General features: G+C 42.0%; 1 pseudogene; it reads right to left on the bottom strand.

Annotated features, from left to right (window-relative positions):
* Window positions 1-1,939: 1,939 nt before the first annotated feature.
* Window positions 1,940-2,056, bottom strand: LOC138716920 (U2 spliceosomal RNA; annotated as a pseudogene).
* Between the last annotated feature and the right edge of the window lie 3,369 nt (window positions 2,057-5,425).

The following is a 5,425-nucleotide window of genomic DNA, read 5'->3' as shown; positions in this document are numbered from 1 at the left end:
GGCTAGCAAGGCTCTAACCACCTCCTCTTGGATCACGGGAGCCTCATTTTGCTCCTCTAGCTCCTGGGTTTCTACACAGACGGAACAACTTTGTTTACAACTAAAGACTGAGGCAAAGAAGGCATTAAGTACCTCAGCCTTTTCCTCATCCCCCGTCACTGTTGTTCCTTCTGCATCCAATAGGGACTGTATGGTCTCCCTAGTCCTTCTTTTATTATTTATATATTTATAGAAGGATTTTTTCATTATCTTTCACACTTTGCCAATCTGATTTGTAGTTGAGCCTTAGCCCTTCTGACTTTTTCTCTACACAATCTCATTTCCCTCCTGTAGTCCACCCAAGAGGCCTGTCCCCTCTTCCAGAGCCCATAAACATTCCTCTTCTTGATATTGCTCAAGATCCCTCTGTTCAACCAAGCTGTTTTTTTCCCCGCCAGCTTTTTTTTTTTCCGGAACATGGGGATGGCTTTCTCCTGAGCTGCTACGATTTCTTTTCTGAAGAGCTCCCAGCCCTCATGGGCTCCCTTGCCCTTAAGTACTGTCTCCCATGAGACTTCACCAACCAGCCTTCTGAAGAGATCAAAGTCCGCCCTCTGGAAATTTAATGCTACTGTCCTGCTAACCACCCTCTTCACTTCACCTAGAACAGAAAACCCTATCATCTCATGATAACTTTGTCCTAGGTGTCCACCTACTGCCACATCCCCCACAAGGCCTTCTCTGTTCACAAACAGCAGGTCCAGGAGGGCACCCTCCCTTGTTGGTTCATTCACCAGCTGTGCAAGGAAGTTGTCTTCCACACACTCCAGGAACCTCCTAGACTGCTTCCTTTCTGCTCTATTGTACTTCCAGCAGATATCAGGCAGATTGAAGTCTCCCACAAGAACAAGAGGCATTGATCTAGAGATTAACCCCAGCTGTTTATAGAAGATCTCATCAGCTGCTTCTCCTTGGCTGGTGGTCTGTAACAGACTCCCATCACAAAAATCCACCTTCTGGTGGGCTCCTCTGATCTTAACCCACAGGCACTCAACCTCCTGATGGCCACAATCCATCTCAACAGTGTCCAAGTCCTCACTTACAAAGAGGGCTACCCCACCTCTCCTACCCTTCCTATCCCGCCTGAAGAGTTTGTACCCCACCATAGCTGCACTCCAGTTATAGGAGTCGTCCCACCACATTTCCATGATGGCAACGACATCATAGGCTCCTTGCCCTACGCGACAGCTTCCAGCTCTTCCTTCTTATTCCCCATGCTGCATGCATTGGTGTAAATGCACTTCAGCTGAGCTGCTGAGCCTTCAGCCCTCTTAGAGGGAACAGAGTTCATTCCCAATTGCCTGGTAACTGGAGTAGCTAGCTCCAGAGTGCCTGTATCTCCCTTAGCACGCCCAGGTGTGTTCACCCTCACTTCCTGTGTGGTGAGGTACTGGTGGTCCTCACCAGCACACCCTCTCCCAATCACCATTGCCCCACTTCCAGGCTTGTTCCTGTCTAGCCTGGTCTCAACCCCCTCCCCCTTCACACCTAGTTTAAAGCGCAATTTATGAGCTTAGCTAGGTTTTTAGCAAGGGCTCTAGCCCCCCCCAAGAGACACACGTGTCCCATCCTTAGTAACAAAGTCTGGGGGTGCATGAGCCACCCCATGATCAAAGAGAAGCCAAAGCCCCTCTCCTCACACCAGGCTCAGAGCCAGGCATTAATTGAATTCTTCTTCCTGACTTCCTGCTCCTCTCTATTTAGCTTTGGGATGGAGCAGAAAACTATTTGTGACCCAGAGCCCTCCATCATTTTCCCAATGGCCCTGAAGTCTTTCTTGATGGCTTTGGTCTTTCTGTTTACTAGATCATCATTACCACTTTGGACTACTCTCAAGAGGATAGTAGTCTGTCTCGTGGACCAGGGAAGGAAGTTTTCTAGCTACCTCCTTCACTGATGCAAAATATAGGCCCAAAAATCCGTTTAATATAAAGTCCTTTCATCGAGGACGTATCAGATATTAAACTGATAAGAACAGATACTACACTTGATCTTAGCCAAAAGGCTGAGAAGCCAAGGTCTTCCTTATAAAGCTAACTGTGCTATATTAAAACATGAGGCAAGTATGAACACTGCTTAGAAATTTTGTTTAGAAGAACATGCAGGCTTATCTTCATTAGTGCTAACCTCAGATAAGTTCATGTGGCTTTTCATATCAGTTCACTTGAAAAATTTTTACCTGTATCAAAGCCAGAAATAAGCTGCTCATCCAGTTGACTGTTTCACAACAGACTCTGCTGAACAAATGTAGAGAAAATGCTTCTTGGCATTTCTGCAGGATTTTAAAACTGACGGTTGTTTTAGCTACCCAGTGTTTCCACTCCAACCTTCTACAGAAACACTGTGCAAGGCTCAGCTTATTTCAGTAAAATCAGCTGAATTTAGCAGGATTACTTCTCTCCCTACCATTTTCTATCAAGTAGAGTTCAGTGCCTCAGCTGCACTGGAACTAACACACACACAGGAGTAACAGGTGTTTTTTAGGAGATGCTCAAGTGATTGCAAAAAAAATATATTTATGTGTACTTGATATATAAGGCAAGATTATATTCACTCATTATGTACACATGAAAAAGCTACTGCTACATTAGAATGTATTTGAAACAGTATAAAAGCATTACATATATTTTCGGAAGAACACGTGTGATTAATTTAAAACTTCTGGTAACATAAGTTTCATAATTAATAAACCAAAGCCATACTGAAAGTATGCAAGTAAGACTGATATTAGTTTACACAGGCATTGATATAACTGCTCTTTGACTAAAGCATAGCTTATCATGTCTTTAAAATGACAGTCACAAAATTGTTCCTTACAGTCTTGCACCATGTAAAAACATTTTTTTGGAGTCTAGGCAACTAAAGACTGAAACAGTAACAGATATCACATAGGTTATTTTCACACAAAAGCATCAGAACTAGGTACACTTCAACATACCTGATGGACAATTCAAGGTTCCATAAGCATAAAAACTGCTTCCGCAAGCACTTAGTTTTAACAAGCTTCATTGTCTAACTGCAACACACATATTCAGGCATTTCAAAATGAGATGCTTACACGGCAGTATAAACACGCTCACATATTAAAACACTTTCTGCATTGCAACTTACACTCAAAAAAAAGTTAGACCTGTCACCACTAGCAGATAACTGCAAAAAAATTACTGTACACACATCACGACAAAACATGCTGCATCTTCACGTGCTGACTGCACTGACACAAGCATCTTCGAACCAGCAAAACAATTTAAGCTTGGAAAAGGAGTATTTTGGGTAAGAAACCTATCTGAGCAATACATTTGAAAAAATGCGGTGGCAAAGGGTTCAGAAATTGAGCAGCACACAGTAAAACCCTAAGTTGGCTTGGCTACTTCAGAACGAAACTCAGACATGCCAAATGCATTGCACAGAAGAATTTTAAATGTCTTGCTAGAGGACAGAGTAATGTTCTGAGACAGCACCACTATATGCACTGACTCTGGAAAACAGCATTTGCCACTCTTAGGAACAACGACCCACTTAGCTTAGTATTCCGTTTTAATTTCAAGAACGGCAAGGGTAGCATTGACCCAAATATTCTTAATTTTCCTGCCACAAAGGAACTTTGGAGCACTATATAGTCTTGCAGCTGTAAGTGACAAATTAGGTACTTGAAATTTACAGCATTAAGCCTCTGGAAGCTATTTCAGGAAATTAAAAGTTTGAGCTACCAAGTGCAGTTTACTAACATTCAGCTCATTCTTGAATGCTCGACTTGCAGGCTTTGCATTGACACTTCCTTACAGAGCCAGTTCCATGTCTTCCCCCGGCTAACCTCAGCTTCTTTGAAGCAGTTGTATGGATGAATTTTTCCCCCAGTTAAGTTCTTCAGGTAGCTCAAGAGATGTTTTATTTCATTGCTGTGTCACATGCAAAGTGATTCATTCCACAGGTTATGAGTTAACCACTGTTACCACAAACATAGACAGTCCACGAGAAGCGAACGCTTGACTAGTATTAAAGATTCCATAGCTCAAGAACGATTAAGGCCCAGCGTATAACCCCATTTATTACTCCAGAATTTGACAAATAAGGCTAGAATTGCACTCTATCACCAATCAGATCATACACAGCGCTCCAACATAACAAAAACCATTACAAAAAAAGCGCTGCCAAATCCTTTATATAATTTGAGTCTGAAAAGCAACCTTACACTGAAAAAGTTGTAACTTTCATCCAGATTTTCCGATACCTAAGGTCCATGTCTTCCCAATAAATTAATGAGGAAACTATAAACAAGTATCCATCTCAGTTTAATATATAGCTAGTAAAAGCTTTATAACATACAATCCCTGCTCGAGAATTTCAGCAAATACATATCATGAGCAATAAATGCAGTACATACAAACATGGAGCCAGATACAGAAAATAAAAAGTCTGGTTACACACAACATTACATGATGTTTTTTTCAAAAAGAATTAAAAATTTTAAATTTCCCGGATCAGTGAAGGAGAAATTCCTTAAAGCTACGAAGACGTTTCGGCCTCTATCCCCACCAACCTCAACAGGCCGGGACAAGTGCAATACCAGAGACACACACAGCATTGCAACTGATCCCAACCTGTGTAGAAAGGGGTACCATTTTTCCATACTCACTGACTGACTTGTCACTGCCACAGTCAGTTTTGCATGGATTTGCACAGCAGAGTATCATACAGCTGGATGCAAACCTGCAAAACTAACCAGAGAACAGTGTTCAATTAAACAACAAATAAACTGCAAGACCTGCTGAATATGTAGTTCTACAGCTAGCAGTACTTTAAGTGCTTATAATGCAGTAGATTAGTGAACACTACCTGCACTATAAGCACTTTAGTGCTACAAGAGCTGTCATTCACTAAACTGCTGTTAAAGTAAGGAAGGCCACAAAATATCCTGTAACCAGCAGAAAACATTCAAACTCCTTGATGTAGAGTATAACAGGCCACCATCAGTTTTGCATAGATTTGCACAACTACACTCTTCTTGTAGTGCAACTATGCAAAACTAACAGAAGACTGCAAAGCAGAACACTACTGGAACATCTACAATCTTAACCTGAGTGACTGGATGAGGACATAACTTCTTATGCCAGAAGGAGCACTTAGGGCAGTAGATGCTAATCTACTTCACTATCTGCACTAGATGCACCTTAGTACAAAAAGCACTTGACACCACCACACTGTACCTTTCCAGTCTCTGAAGTCCTGCAAGATGTCCTGAGGCAGTTGTCAACATAATGCTACAAGTGCCTTCACTGCAGTAGGTTCTATATATCACTACCTGCACTGTAAGCACTTTGACATTACTCTGACGCAACCAGCGTTTTTAGTTATTCAGGATATGTTGTTTACCTTGTACCTGCTG

This window comes from Phaenicophaeus curvirostris, chromosome 1, assembly GCF_032191515.1.
Source record: "Phaenicophaeus curvirostris isolate KB17595 chromosome 1, BPBGC_Pcur_1.0, whole genome shotgun sequence".
Lineage (NCBI taxonomy): Eukaryota > Metazoa > Chordata > Aves > Cuculiformes > Cuculidae > Phaenicophaeus > Phaenicophaeus curvirostris.
Note: the sequence above shows the minus strand (reverse complement) of the source record. Positions and strands in the feature narration are given on the sequence as shown.